Genomic DNA, 16,031 nt, shown 5'->3' on the forward strand with positions numbered 1-16,031 from the left:
TGTCTTGTTTAACTACTCTAGCAGGCTCTAAGAAAATTGAGTGGGAGAAAAAAATATATAATTAATTTTCTTTCTTTATTTCTCAGTCCTAACCTCAATTTCTTCCTGTCCCTAAACACCAACTTTATTCTGCTAGAAAACCACATCCAATCGTCCAGCCCACACACACACACATATACACACTCTCCAACACACACATTCTCACACACATGCTTGTGGCTCTTAGCTTTCAGCCGGACTGTACTTGGCTCTGGAAAGCCTGCACTCTAGGCACTACAGCTCCAGTTCAGCCGTGGTTCACAGGGTGGCAGGGTCAGAACAAACGCTGGAGACGTGCAGGGTGGAATAAAACTCACGGGTTCGCACAGTCTGTCCACGGAACTGGAGGATTTATTCTGGTGCAATTTTAAAGACCCACAAATGCACTACCCTTCTGAGCAAGTGGGCAGACCTACTTTATCCTGTGTGAATAAGTCTTTAATAAGTCGTGTGAATTGGTGAATCAGTTGGTGTAGGGTAGTGGATAAGAACACCTACCACTCTTCACGTGGCAGACAACGGTTCAATTCCCCTGCAGGGCAAAACCCCTACATAACAACCAAAATCAGATGTGGGTAGTAATGTGCGTCATTTACTCTGTTAACTTTACTTAAATAACTTTTTGAACTTTGAGCGTTGTTTTAAAGAAAGTTTTACTCAGAGTTTGACTCAGAGATTAGAGCAAAGAATATTAACAGCACTAACCGGATTCCCCTCTCGAGAGTCTCGAGATATCCCTCTTAAATTTATGCTGAGCTTTAACAACACTAACCAGAAACCCCTCTCAAGAGTGTGTTACTAAACTTAGTGCAGTGAGTATCAGCAGAGCTTCACAGTTCTGTTATGCTTGCTTCTGCATAGAAATTTGAACAGATTCTCTCGGCTGGTGTTTGGGGTTTAACAGGTTTGCATGCCTACTTAGCTTTCTTCCATTTTTTAAACCTTGTTTCATTTTGTTAAATCCATTTTAGAGCTTATTAATGAGATTGGTCAACCCCCATCTGAGTGGATTGTGTAGAAAACGTCTGTATGTTTTCATTACGTTTTAGCATATGTTTCAGGACCTTGTTTACAGCCTGTCTATTGATCTCAGACAAGTCCTTTCATGCATGACTGTCACGACTGTGAGGGTGATCTCTCGCTGTCGCTGCCGCTTTAGCCTTCCGTTCATCAAAGTAAGACAGGAAGCTGAAACGGTGAGACGAAGACGCTCGTCTTTAAACGAGCGCAGAACAAAGCCGTCTCAGCCGGTACAGCGGGAGCAGTCCGAGCCCTGCAGACTCATGGGAAAGAAGATCCATCAGAAGCAGCTCCGCATCGAACAAACAGGCTTTTCTCACTGGGACACTATTCAAAAAGCACCAACACAACTGGGCCAGTCATGAAAGACAACAAAGCACAGCGGAGCAAAGCGAAGCAATCTGATCTTTAAATATCCTTAACAGAACATGAATGTCACGCAATTCCGGGAGATAAAGACTAAACCGTGAGAGGTGAAAACGAGGGCAGCGGTTCGGATCTTAGCATCTGTGATGGTATCAGTTCTAAGGTAAAGGAACAGTTAAGAATACAAATAAAAATCACTTTAAAGATGTTTCAAAAAGTAACGTGACTTTGGATGATCCAGCATGCTAAGTGCTGCCATTATGACTGATTCGAATCCTGTTCATGCAGCTTGCCATCAGCTGCCAGAGCCCTGAGAGAGCACAATTGGTCTTGCTCTCGCTGGGTGGATACTTTTAGCGTAAAAGTTAAAGTTTAACAGATTCACAGTTTTACCAATTCACTCATGTTCATTTTTACATCATACAACCAATTTTAACAAACATTTCTGCGCTGTTTTAGCATTTTAGCATCCTATGAGGCTTACCAAACCAAAAGCTAACAGGCTAAACCTGAATAAAACAGCATAAGCAATAGCTAGAATAACACAATAAAATCAAAAGCTAACAATCTAAACCAAAAGAAACCATGTCCATTTTTGCATCACACAACCACTTTTAGCATTTTGCGCAGTGTTTCTATGAGAGTTACCAAACCAAAAGCTAACAGGATAAACCTGAACCAATCAGCATAACTTTAAGCTAACAGGCTAAACCTGAACCAATCAGCATTACCAAAAGCTCACAAGATAAACCTGAACAAACCACCATAACTAAAAGCTACCAGGCTAAACCTGAACCAACCAGCATAACTTTAAGCTAACAGGCTAAACCTGAACCAATCAGCTTAACCAGAAGCTATCAAATTGAAGCAGAATAACCACAAATAACCAAAAGCTAACACGTTTTTCTTTCATACAGCCACTCTTAGCATATTATTCTGTGCTCCTCTGAGACTTTTAATGTATATTTTTATATTGTGTTATAGCTTTTAGCTGTGCTTATTGGATCTGACTTTAGGGAAGTGTAGTCTCTGTGGGCGCTGACTGAGCTCAGTCCTGATAAAAGCAGAAATTCTTCACTGAAAATCATTTAAAGTGTAATTTGTGCCTCGGGAAAAACCTCATCCCCCCATCCTGCTGACTCATTTACGCTGCGAGAAGAGAGAGTGAGAGAAAGAGAGAGAGAGAGACAGGAAGAAGGAGGAGGCCACAGTTCTCTAACCTTAATGTCCTGCGAGCTAACCTCCATCAGCGCAGACGCCATTTCTGCCGAGCCGCAGGCGCAGACGCCGTCCTCGACACGGCAGCGCCGGGAAATCCAGGGCCAGATAAGGACAGATGGTCCTGTCTCTGCGATTTCAGACAGTTAACATGACTTTCCCTGGACACCAGCCCACACTACACGGTGTGTTTCTCTCTCTCTCTCTTTCTCCCTTTCTCTCTCTTTCTCCCTCTCTCTCTCTCTCTCTCTCTCTATCTCTGTCTGTACATGTGTTTTAGAACAAGACTCATACAGCATGCATGGCTGAACTGCGACAACTATTTTCAATCTTCTGCGAGCTTTAGAAGCTTCAGAAGCATTTTGGCTGCAGAGTTATTGTCCTAAAACAAGCAGCAGTACAGCATCCAATCCATTACTCTAAATGCAGAGAATACCTGTCTTAAGACACTGCTCTGAGAAGAGTACAGTATATAGTAGTTTAGCAACTCAGCTTGACAACAATATAAAACAATAAAAAATCTGATAAAATCTCCCAGAATCCAGAACATCAAAAGTCAAACTAGCACTGGGTGTTAATCATTTTTTCAGATTTCTCTCCTAAAAAACTGTTTATTTGGTTGGGTCATATGTTTCCATGTATTTACATTAAGCTTAGATATCCAATATTCTAATAATCTAAGGGTGAGTTTTTTTAGTTAAATTTCTCCAGCACTAAGGCTAGGTGCAGCAGCATTATCAGGCCTTTTCTTATAAGACTCATACAGCATGCATGGCTGAACTGAGACAACTATTTTCAATCTTCTGCGAGCTTTAGAAGCTTCAGAAGCATTTTGGCTGCAGAGTTATTGTCCTAAAACAAGCAGCAGTACAGCATCCATTACTCTAAATGCAGAGAATGCCTGTCACAGAACACTGCTCTGAGAAGAGTACAGTATATAGTAGTTTAGCAACTCATCCCGAGGCATCCGAGGTGAAAAAAAAACTTAATTGTACTTAAAACATAGCAACCACATAGCAATTATGGCCCTCGGATGACCAGAAATTAGAAAAAAATCTCCCTAGAAACTAGAACAAGGGGCCCAAAAGTAAACACGAACGTGGATGTGCGTTTCTGTTTTTTACATTTACATTAAGCTTAGATATCCAATATTCTAATAGTCTAAGCGTGAGTTTTTTTAGTTAAGTTTCTCCAGCACTAAGGCTAGGTGCAGCAGCATTAGCATTAGAAGGACGTAAATGCCGCCTGATAATGCTAGACCTGAGTCTCCCGGTAACTCCCTTCAGAAAGGCAAAAGAGCTAGTCTAAATAAGTTCAATTTGAACTTATTTGTTACATCAATTGTTTCAGCAATGTAATTACTTGAGTTAATTACACTTAAAATGTTGAGTTATTGTAATAGTATTTAATATATAATTGTTTATATTTTAAAATATTTTATATTTTTGGCCTCCCGGCCTGTGTAGTAAAACCACTCCAGATGATCCAGAACGCAGCAGCACGTCTGGTCTTCAACCAGCCAAAACGGGCACATGTCACCCCACTGCTCATTGAGCTCCATTGGCTACCAGTTGATGCTCGCATCAAATTCAAAGCTCTTACAATCGCCTACAAGGTGATGACAGAACAGGCTCCTTCCTACCTGCACTCGCTCCTGAAGGCTTACGCTACCTCCCGGCCGCTGCGCTCCTCCAGTGAACGTCGCCTCGCTTTGCCAAACACTCACACAAAGCAATCCAGACTGTTCTCATACAGAGTTCCCCAATGGTGGAACAAACTACCTTCCACTACCAGATCAGGAGAATCTCTCGCTATCTTTAATAAACTCCTGAAGACAGAGCTCTTCAAAGAGCACTTACTCTCTTAACACCTCTAACACACTAACTACTTCTAACCTCATTTCCTTCTATCTCTCCTTCACTCCTCTATCCTATTATTCCCCTTTGTCCTCCTTTTATCCCTATCCAAAGATGTTTTACCTTTAAACTTATTTTACATTGTACTCAACTATTGTAAGTTGCTTTGGACAAAAGCGTCTGCCAAATGTAATGTAATGTAATGTAATGTAATGTAAAATCTTCCGGAATCTAGAACAAGTGGCCTAAGAGAAAACACAAACTTGCAAAAGTAAACAGAGCACTGGATGTTAATAATTTTTTCAAATTTCTCTCCTAAAATCTGTTTATTTGGGTGAGTAAAGAGCTTTTGTTTATTTACAGTAAGTTTAGATATCCAATTTTCTAACAGTCTAAGGGTGAGTTTTTTAGTTAGTTTCTCCAGCACTAAGGCTAGGTGCAGCAGCATTAGCATTAGCAATAGACGCTAACCGCAACGCTAGCGGGGAGTAAATGCCACCCAATAGTGCCACACTGAGGAACCCTGAGTGTTCTGGTAAGCCGTTTAAACCATGTAGCTAATTTTAACACATAGACTACAGTCCGATATACTCTTTTATCTTTGAAAGGCAAAGAGCTAGCCTGACTAAAGTGAATTAACTTTAAAAAAATTAAGGTAATTTGTTACCTCAATTGTTTAAGTAATGGAATCTTAAAAAGAGTTCATTCAACTTTAATGTAACTAAAATGTTTAGTTATTGTAATTAGATTTATTGTTTTTATTTATATTTGCACATTTACTGCACATTTATCTGTACTTAGTGATATTCTTAATTTGATTTAAGTAAAACATAGATTTAAAAATACGTATGGAAAATTTTAAAGTTACTGCAGCTCAGAAAATGATAAAAATCATCAAACAAATCTGATAAAATTCTTGTATTTTTAATACCTCAGTTATGGGGTTTGCCATATCATACTGGATGCAATAATACAATTTTTGCAGTAGAATATTCTAGATTTTTTTTTTAATTCTGTGTTTTGTCATATCGCCCAAGAGTATTGTTATTGCAAAAATACCTTTAAATATTGTGATGTTATTTTAGTCTCAGTAACGGGACCTTAAAATAGCTTAAATTCACTCATTAGAAGACGAGTCTGAATACTTCTGGGTGTCTCAAATCAGCCTAATTAGCACATTCTCCTGAACATGCCCTGAACAGGTTTGCGACTAAAATACATCTCCATCTAGGCCACCTGGGGAGCGCAGATCAGCGGTTTGAAGCCGCGCCTGGTGGAGGGGATATTTCTGGATTCCTCGGGCCTGATTTACTTAAGCATCTAGAACACACGCCGCTGTTCGGCTGCAGGAGAGACACTAAGTGGCGGTTAAGGGGCTTCTGCTCAGCCCATCGCTGGTCTCAGATGAGAATAGCGAATAGCGCAACGTCCTGAGAACGTTCTATTTATTCTGCGGTTGTACCTTAAGGAACAATATGTACTAAATGACGGCAGACGGGAGAAATAACTACCAGCGTCCAATTATAAAACACTAGAGAGAGAGAGAGAGAGAGAGAGAGAGAATCTGCAGGGCCGGTTCCAGGGCGAATACAGTGATGAAATATAATTCAGTTGAATCAACATCATATTAAGGTTGAATTAACGCTGAATGTTTTATTTTTAAAAGATGGCACACTAATATTGCAAGGTGCACCAAATTATAAGCCTTATTAAGCGTCACTATTAAGGATTATTAATATATACATTAAAGTGAGCAAGGGTTTTGCCATGTTTCCATTTCTAATAGGAAATCTGGAGGAAGCGCCTAAGTAAACAAAACTGTAATTCTTAAAAATGAGCACTAAATGTTAATCTACACAGATTTCTCTCCTGAAAACTGTTTATTTGGGTGAGAAAAGCACTTCCATTTATTGACAGTAAGATTAGATTTCTAATATTTTGTCTAAGCGCGAGTTTTCAGTGAAGTTTCTCCAGCATTAAGGCTGGGTGCAGCAGCATTAGCATTAGCACTAGCGTAAATAATGCTTTCTCGATAACGCTAGACTGAAGAAGCCTAAACGTTCCAGTAACCCAGGGAGCTACCAGTTCTTCCCATTGAGTTGAGCTTGTTTTAACATGGTAATCATGCAAGCTACAGTCAAATACGCTCACCTCTGAACAGCAAAAGAGCTAGTGCTGCAGTTAACAGCTAATGCTAATGCTGCTGCACCCAGCCTTAGTGCTGGAGAAACTTCACTGAAACTCCACAGACAGCGGAAGCACCTAAACTAGGATTTAAACTTAAGCTTTTTTAATTTACTGACTAACATAAATGCTGCAACACCATGAATTGTATTATATATTTTTGTTTAAACATGTTTTAACATGTATATATTTGGCACTACACATATACAGCTCTTAAGGACCTCTTAAAAATGATGAGTTTCTTTGATTTAACCAAATTAAAAACCTCTGGAATATAATCAAGAGGAAGATGGACGATCACAAACCATCAAACATGAAAAGCTGAACTGCTTAAATTTTTAAAACAGGAGTAAAGCACCATAAAGTTATCCAAAAGCAGTGTGTAAGACTGGTGGAGGAGAAGAACATGATGCCAAGATGCATAAAAACTGTAATTGAAAACCAAATATTGATTTCTGAACTCTTAAAACTTTATGAATAAAGTTTTTTTTTTTGCATTATTTGAGGTCTAAAAGCTCTGCATCTTTTTGTTGTTGTTGTTTTAGTCTTTTTTCATTTTCTGCAAATAAATGCTCTAAATGACACTATTTTATTTATTTATTTTTTCCAGAGCAGTACATTTTCTATTAACACACTAAAGTATAATTTAATGCATATTGCTTAAAAATACATTTTCTGGAAATTATACATCAACACGTGCAAACAATGCTGTGAAAAACACTACTAACAGCTATTAATACTTTATTAATAGCTTATTACACACTGTTACACATTGTTGCTGCCGGGCCTGGTTGTCTACTCTGCCAGATGCTCAGGTCACGTGGGTTTTCCTGTTTTATAAGATTTATCATATGATGGACTACATGCTCGCCTTGTCGTCCTCGGGTTTTCAGCGAGCTCTAATCATGTCACAGGAACTGCAGGGTGTGGAGATTTCAGAATGCACCGCAGGCTCTGATCCATCACCTCGTCTTCATCCCAGCACTGCGGAGGTGAAGCTCCTGCTGCTGCAGGACCGGCCAGTTTAGCGTTTAGTGTGCAGCTCCCGGGGAGATACGAGCCTCCGGCGCAAACACAGGCAGCGTGCTCTACTTCCAAACGTGTAAATGGAAGAAGAATTCTGCCTGTTTAAAAAAAGACTCATTTCCTGCGTTTTTCCTTTCCTTATCCCAAAACCAGCTGCAGTTCATTTATACCTGACCGTTAACAACCCTTACTTTACTTCTTACACCTAAAGAGCTTTGGATTTATACATAAATTCAATTTAATAAATGAACTGAATAATTGATCATTTGTTGAACATTTCTCCTAAATTCCAAATAAAAATATTCTCATTTAGAGCATTTAATTATGAGCATAAAATAAGAAATGTCTGAAATAACAGATTAAAAATATGCAGAGCTTTCAGACCTCAAATAATAATGCAAAGAAAACAAGTTCATATTCATTTATTTAAAGTTTTAAGAGTTCAGAAATCAATATTTTGTGTAATATCCCTGATTTTAATCACAATGTTTTTTATGCATCTTTAGGCATCATGTTATCCTCCACCAGTCTTACACACTGCTTTTGCCTGGTGCAAAAATTCAGTTTGGTTTAATGGCTTGTGATCAAATTTTGTATTTCTAATTTTATTTAATTTCATATAGTTATTTAAGATTAGTAGAAGCAAACAAGTATAAAAACAAAAATTTATCTTTTTACAGGAAGTTTTTTTTTTTTTTTTTTTTGCAAAAAACAATTTCCTTATATGGAGACAGTAGTCTATTTTAACATTTAAAAATTATCCTTGCTATTTGGGATCAGAAGGACACAATCAGTCCAAAAACAAAAAAAGCTTTCTATTGTAAATAAATAAACTACTTTCAAACAAAAAAAAATGGATACGAATTTTTACCTGTCCTTTTTCTGTCCGGACTGGCTGTAGAAACTTTTGACTGGGATTCCCACCATCAATTTCGCTTTTACATTCCCTTCTTTCTGTCTGTCTCTCTATCATCCTCTCTTTCTCTGTCTCCTCTCTTTTCCACATAGTTTACAAAGTGATTGAAAAAGAACCAATTTAAAGAACATTTCATCTTGAGAGATGAAATGAAAAAAAGACTGATTGAGAAATATTTATTTATTTATAAAGCAAATAAAGTCATTCAGGGATAAAAGACTAACGCAGCATGAATATAAAAATGCTCCTCAGAGGAGGGAAGCCCTCCCACTGATCCTGATCCACCGCTGGAGCCTCAGCCAATCATGAGGAACATCTCAGGAGCTCTGAGAAAGATCTGAGTCATAGCCCCGCCCACGTCTCCCTGCTCATCTCCTGCTTCACTCCTTTATCCACAGCAGATTCTTAAATCCACCTCTGTGAGAACACAGCACCTCATCTCTCTCTCTATATATACCTCTCTCTCTTTCTCTCTCTCTCTCTCTGTCTTACATTCTGTCTCTGTCTCTATCTCTCTCTCCCACACTTTCTGTCTCTCTTTCTATCTCTGTCTCTGTTCCTATTTCTCTCTCACACAAACTTTGTTTCTTTTTATCTCTCTTTCTATCTCTCTTACACTTTCTGTCTCTCTTTCTATCTCTGTCTCTCTCTCTGTTCTCTCTCTCATACTTTCTGTCTCTCTCTTTCCATCTCTGTCTCTATCTGTCTCTTTCTCTCTCTCTCTTACACTTGTTGTCTGTCTTTCTATCTCTCTATCTTTTCCTGTCTGTCTTTCTCTGTATCTTTCTCCCTCTCTCTTTCTTTCTCTCTCTGCCTCCCACCCGTACCTGTTTGATTCACTCTCTTTCTGTCTCTCTCTCTCTCTCTCTCTCTCTCTCTCTCTCTCTCTCTCTCTCACACTTTCTGTCTCTCTCTTTCTATCTGTCTCTCTCCCTATTTCTCTCTCACACACTTCAGTCTATCTCTCTTTTTCTGTCTTTCAGTCTCTTTCTCCATTTCTCCTTCTATCTCTCTATCTTTTCCTGTCTGCCTTTCTCTTTATCTTCCTCTCTCTCTTTCTGTCTGTCTTTCTCTGTATCTTTCTTCCTCTCTCTTTCTTTCTCTCCCTGCCTCCCACCCCTACCTGTTTGACCCACTCTCTTTCTGTCTCTCGCTCTTTTTCTCTGTCTCTCAGTCTCATTTTCCCTCTTTCTTTTCTCTTTTTAAAAAAATCCGGAGCTGTATATTATGTTTGTATCTCTTTCTGTCTTTTTTTTGTCTCTCTCACACATTTCCTGTCTCTCTTTTTTTCTTAGCCTCCCACAGTTTCCTATTCTCATTTTTACCCCTCTCTCTCTCTCTCTCTCTCTCTCTCTCTCTCTCTCTCTCTCTCTCTCTCCTGCACACCTCCACCGCTATGCCTTCTGACTCAGTCCTGTTGGAGGAAAACCAGGCACCCCTCCAGAGCCCCCCCACCTCCTACACCCCCCACCCCCTGAGACATGGCCCTGAGTCTGCCATCTGTCCCCTGGCACCATCTGCCACGCTAAACCCTTACCTAAAAACACTCGGGGAATGAGGGAAAACGGGACGGACGAACGGACCGGAACAAACAGGTGGACAGACAGACGCTAGTGAGATTTCTCCCAATCTCTATACACACACATATATATAATACATTTATTTCCCGCACTTAAAAAAATGATGCATCTTATGTATGAATTCTACCAGTCAGGTATTAAGGAGCAGTAAAGCCACTCTACTTAAGTACAGCATTATACAGTAGTTTCAGTTTAGTTCTCCAGCACAAAGCTGGAGCAATATTAGCAATAGCCGCTAACCATGCTAAGCGCTAGCTCTTTCACCAGTCAAAGGCGAGTAGATCAGACTGTAGCCTGCTACTTTACCATGTTAAAACAAGCTAGCTAATATCGTCCTGGCTTACCGGAACTCTCAGGGTTCCAGTACGATAGCTAGTGCATGCGGTTAGTCATTAATGCTATTGCTAATGCTGCTGCACCAAGCCTTAGTGGACATTTGGAAATCTAAGCTTACTGTAAATTAATGGAAGCGCTTTGCTCAAATACCCAAATAAACAGGATAGTTCTCAGGAGAGAAAATTAGAGTATAGATCAACATCAGGAGCTCGGTTGACTTTAAAGAAAATACGAATTACAGTTTTGTTCACTTAACTTTAGTTTTAGCTTTAGTTTACTTAGTACCCCCCCCCCCATCACTACCCAACGACGAGACCAGCTGAATTATAAGGCAAAAATAGCGACAACCTTCTTCCTTACTAGTGTTGCAAAAAGTATACCAGAAAATAGACCAGAAAATTGATGTTTATTGATAGTGTGCCTTATAATCCAGTGAAAATAGGGTCCACAGTGTTTAAAAACTCCAGCAGCACTGCTGTGTCTGATCCGGCCACAGAAATAATACCTGACCAATGAAGAACAGGGTGAAAGAAGGATAGTAATGTATGTATTATTGAGAAACAGATACAGATAGTGTCCTATATGTTCAGTAGATGTACAGTAGAAACAAGGATATTCTCATTTTGAATGCCACTGACCTCATATGACACTGTATAGAATAGTGTGTGTGTGTGTGTGTGTGTAAGTGTGTGTGTTGTTAAAGAAGAAGACCATGTGATCAACAGGCTTTAATGGCCTTCCCCTAATGGAGCATGAAGACAGCAGTAAAAGCCAATAAAAATCAATTTCCTCCTGCTGTAATTATACTGGTCTCTTAGTTAATTACGCTGGTCTTGGCGTTACAAAGAGCCGCTAACGTCCTCACTGAGGAGCTAAAGGAGCGGCGTTATGGAGGCAGTATACGCCTGTCTGACCGAGCGATGGCCCTGATCATGTGATCAGACTGAGAGAAAGAGAGAGAGAGAGAGAGAGAGAGAGAGAAAGACTGGGCGAAGACCTCCGCCGTAACCCTTAATTTCAGACCATTATATTTCTTTATCAAATGCTGGCACTTCTAATTATGTTTTGTTGCTCTGACGGCTGAAATATAGTTTTCCCCCCTTTTCACTCCTAATGATTATATATATCATCATTCCACAAAAGTCCATTTTCCAAAACATCTCCTTTCAGAATAAGCTTCTATTTTTCACGTGTTAAACACAAATGATGGATTAAGCAATAATGATAATAGGTCCACAGAACATGAGCAGACTAGAGAAGAACGCCCTGAGGAACTGAAGAACTGAAAAAGAGTGACTCACTGTGAGGCTCTATGCTATTCAATATGTTATAATTTCTGGTTATGTGATAAAATGTTCTTTTACTCAAATAAAAAAGTCTGATATGTTTTTTGATGTAAAGTGTTTTATGCCAATTTTTTAATCCATTTTCTTCCCAAATTTACAAAGCCAATTACCCAACCCAGTCATTAGAACCCCCCCAACATAAACTCAGTGAAGACTAGCACGCATTGCCGAGTAACATCACAGCGCTAACGCTCGGAGGAAAGCACAGCGACTCGGTTCTGATACATCAGCTCACAGATGCAGCCTTGCACTGATCCACGTCACCCTAGGACTGATAAGGGGAAAGACAAGCGCCATCTACTGTACTGTACCCACCCAGAGAGAACAAGACCAACTGTGCTCTCTCAGGGCTCCGGCAGCTGATGGCAAGATGCATGACCAGGATTCGAATCAGTGATCAGCAATCTCTCAATCATAGTGGCAGTACCTTAGTCTGCCAGACCACTTGGAGCCTGAACACACATATATTACTGTAAAACTGTTTAATCTGTTTAATTAGAGATTCATTGATTTAATTTTACTATTTCGTTGAATGCGCTAATATTAAGCAAGGCAATATATTGTGTTTTGAAGTTTAATTTTTATCCAATCAGAAAAGGGGAATCTCACAATACAACACAGAGTTTACAGAGTTTAAACAAAACACAAAATGAATCAATGTCTGACTTACATTTTTAGATGTCAGCTAATAATTCATAAGAAATACTTTTTTTTTTTAGTTTTTGACAATCAATACAGTATTGAAAACAATATGATATACCGCAATATCGATATGTCATTCCACCTCTATCTATTAATATTAACGTTGTGTTTTAAATAGTGCTCATTTAGTCTCTGAATGGAATTAAAACATCCTAAAAAGCTTTAGAAAATCTTAAATTAAGCTTCTCAATACCTGCATGTACCCTGAGCTGTGTTATGTTTTGTATGTAATTTGTATTAAGTTGTTTAGTTATAAACAATGCTTCTAATTGGTGAAATTGCAGGTGCCTATAAATAAAAGCTATAATTCCAGAGGCAGGAAAACGCCTCCCTGACTTCCTGTGATGATTCGGTCTCAACAGCTTGATGTGTTTTGATTTCGTCTCATGGAAATTTGCTGTTTCGGATTAAACATTGTTTACCCTGTCACTCATGATATGCAAATGACGTCGCGCCGGGTTTCTGTTGATTGTGAATTGAAAATAAATCAGCACAAAAAAACACAAACTCATTCAGAAAGTAAACAGGTTAATGAATGCAGCATCACTTCGCTGCTCACCACGGTGAAAAATATATATATATTTAATTGTATTTAAAACATACTGAGAAATGTCTAAGCATGCTGTAAATATACTAACAGATGTATGTATTTACTTAAAATATATTAAAAGTACATTAATATCATGCTTTCATCAAATGTTTGAAAGTAAACTTTGATCGTACTTTTTAAAAAGTACAATATAGTGTATTTAAAAAAATAAACTACTATGAAATACACTTTCAGTTTAATGTAATTCAGTATACTTCTAAAATACTTTTGTACATTTTAGCAGAGTGTGTTTGCTAAAACAACTGTTACAGTAGTTCACTTAAAGTACAATGTATCATATCACTTTTTAGAAAGTAATTTAAATTACTAATACTAATTAAAAAAATTGAAAGTAAATTTGTAACATGCTAAAAATTGTAGTACAGTATATTAAAACATATTTTTATACCCAGCGAAGTATATACTAGAAGTGTGCTATTTACAAAAGACAGGAACAAGAAGCATGTATATTTGTACTCTAATGTAAATATATTAAAAATACATTAATATCATGCTTTCATCAAATGTTTGAAAGTAAACTTTGACCGTACTTATTAAAAAGTACAATATAGCGTATTTAAAAAAAATAAACTACTATGAAATACACTTTCAGTTTAATGTAATTCAATATACTTCTAAAATACTTAATTCTTATACTTATACTTTTGTACATTTTTAGCAAAGTGTGTTAAAAACAGCTGTTACAGTAGTTCACTTAAAGGACAATGTATCATGTAACTTTTTTAGAAAGTAAATAAAATTACTAATAATAATTAAAACAATTGAAAGTAAATTTGTAACATGCTAAAAATTGTAGTACAGTATATTAAAACATATTTTTATACCCAACAAAATATATACTAGAAATGTGCTACTAACAAAAGACAGGAACAAGAAGCATGTATATTTGTACTCTAATGTAAATATATTTAATATCGATATAATATAATTGTATAAAAATTTAAAATATATTAAAAATACATTAATATCATGCTTTCATCAAATGTTTGAAAGTAAACTTTGATTGTACTTTTTTAAAAAGTACAATATAGCGTATTTAAAAAAAAAATACTATGAAATACACTTTCATTTTAATGTAATTCAATATACTTCTAAAATACTTAATTCCAAATATACTTTTGTACATTTTTAGCAAAGTGTGTTAAAAACTACTGTTACAGTAGTTCACTTAAAGGACAATGTATCGTGTAACTTTTTAGAAAGTAAATAAATTACTAATAATAATTAAAACAATGAAAGTAAATGTAAATTGTAACATGCTAAAAATTGTAGCACAGTATATTAAAATATATTTTTATACCCAGCGAAGTATATACTAGAAGAGTGCTACTTACAAAAGACAGGAAGAATAAGCATGTATATTTGTACTCTAATGTAAATATATTTAATATCAATATAATATAATTGTATAATAGTGATTCAGAAAAAAACCCAAAAATCTGTGTCTTAGAATATTAAAATATAATATGAGACCAGTTGGTGCTTTTGGCAGTGTGGGCACTGTGCCAAGTCCTGCTGGAAAATGAAATCCACAAATAATCCTACATAAAAGTTATCATCAGTAGAGGGAAGCTGTAAGATATGAAGTGCTGTAAGATTCTGTGGGAAAACAAAACTGCACTGACTTTAGACTTTAGACAAATAATAATAAAACACAGTGGATCAACACCAGCGGATGGGGATTTCATTTTCCAGCAGGACTTGGCACAGTGCCCATACTGCCAAAAGAACCAAAAAGAGGTGTTATATAATATTCTAATGTTCTGAGACACTATAATAAACAAAAATCATTAACAATAAAGTAAATAAATGCTTAAAATAGATCATTGTGTTTTTAATACAGCTATATAATATATGAGTTTCACATTTTGAACTGAATTACTGAAATAAAGTAACTTTTCAGTGAATTTCAGCACAAAGTAAAGTGACGCTACGAGACACAACACAATCCGACAGTGACTTTTAGAAGCTCGGCTGAGTGTGAGGCTGAGGTGTGAGGGGTGTGAAGCATGTGTGTGTGTGTGTGTGTGTGTAAAGGAGTCTAATCTGAGAGTGTGTGGGTTTGGTTGTTCTGTGCGAGGACTATAATAATAATAATACTGAAATCAGAGCATCAGAACCATCAGTCCTGTCTGTCGTCTTCCTGTTTATCCGTTCCTGTTTTACACCTTCCCGCCTCTCAGCGTGCCGTAATTAACTCCCCCGGAAGTGGCAGTTATCTCAGGAAAACAACAAAACCGTGGAGAGATGTGATATTAATCATTTCTCACTCAGAGACCGCTCAAACAGATGGAGAAATTGGGTTGAAAAAAGCAGAAAAACTCATTCTAGACCCAAAATATAAGATATTAAGATATTTAATTAGGATTTGAAATCAATTTACCATATTATTGTGACAAAGTTAAAGTTCTTAACTTGTTCATAATTTGTCATTTAATAAATTTAAAACAATTCAATGTACCACTTTCAAATAAACCCTAGTAAAAAAAAGTAGATTAAAATACACTAAGCATTATTACGCTAAAGTGCACTAAAGTGAACTTGTAGCCACATTATTATTAATCAGCATATTTAAAGAGTGATAAAATAGAACAACTTTTGTGTTTTTTTTTTTGTGTATATTTATTATACTTTAATTGTATAAAAAAATGTAAAAGTCATTCATCATCTTCCCAGGAGTGACCTACCGAAATTACTCCAAAAGGGCATGGGCAACTCATCCAGGAGGTCACAAAAGATCCCAGAACATAATAGAAAAAAGTAGACTGGACGAATTATCAGCCATTTATTTTGGGCCATTATACCTAAAATTGAGTTTAAAACTTTGAAAAA

General features: G+C 37.2%; 1 protein-coding gene across 1 annotated transcript in view; it reads right to left on the reverse strand.

Moving 5' to 3' along the window:
- The window catches only part of tafa5l (TAFA chemokine like family member 5, like), a 76,678-nt gene that overhangs the window by 32,104 nt on the left and 28,543 nt on the right, over positions 1 to 16,031 (reverse strand). The window lies entirely within an intron of this gene.

The sequence above is a fragment of the Astyanax mexicanus genome, chromosome 12 (genome assembly GCF_023375975.1).
Source record: "Astyanax mexicanus isolate ESR-SI-001 chromosome 12, AstMex3_surface, whole genome shotgun sequence".
NCBI classification, from domain to species: domain Eukaryota; kingdom Metazoa; phylum Chordata; class Actinopteri; order Characiformes; family Acestrorhamphidae; genus Astyanax; species Astyanax mexicanus.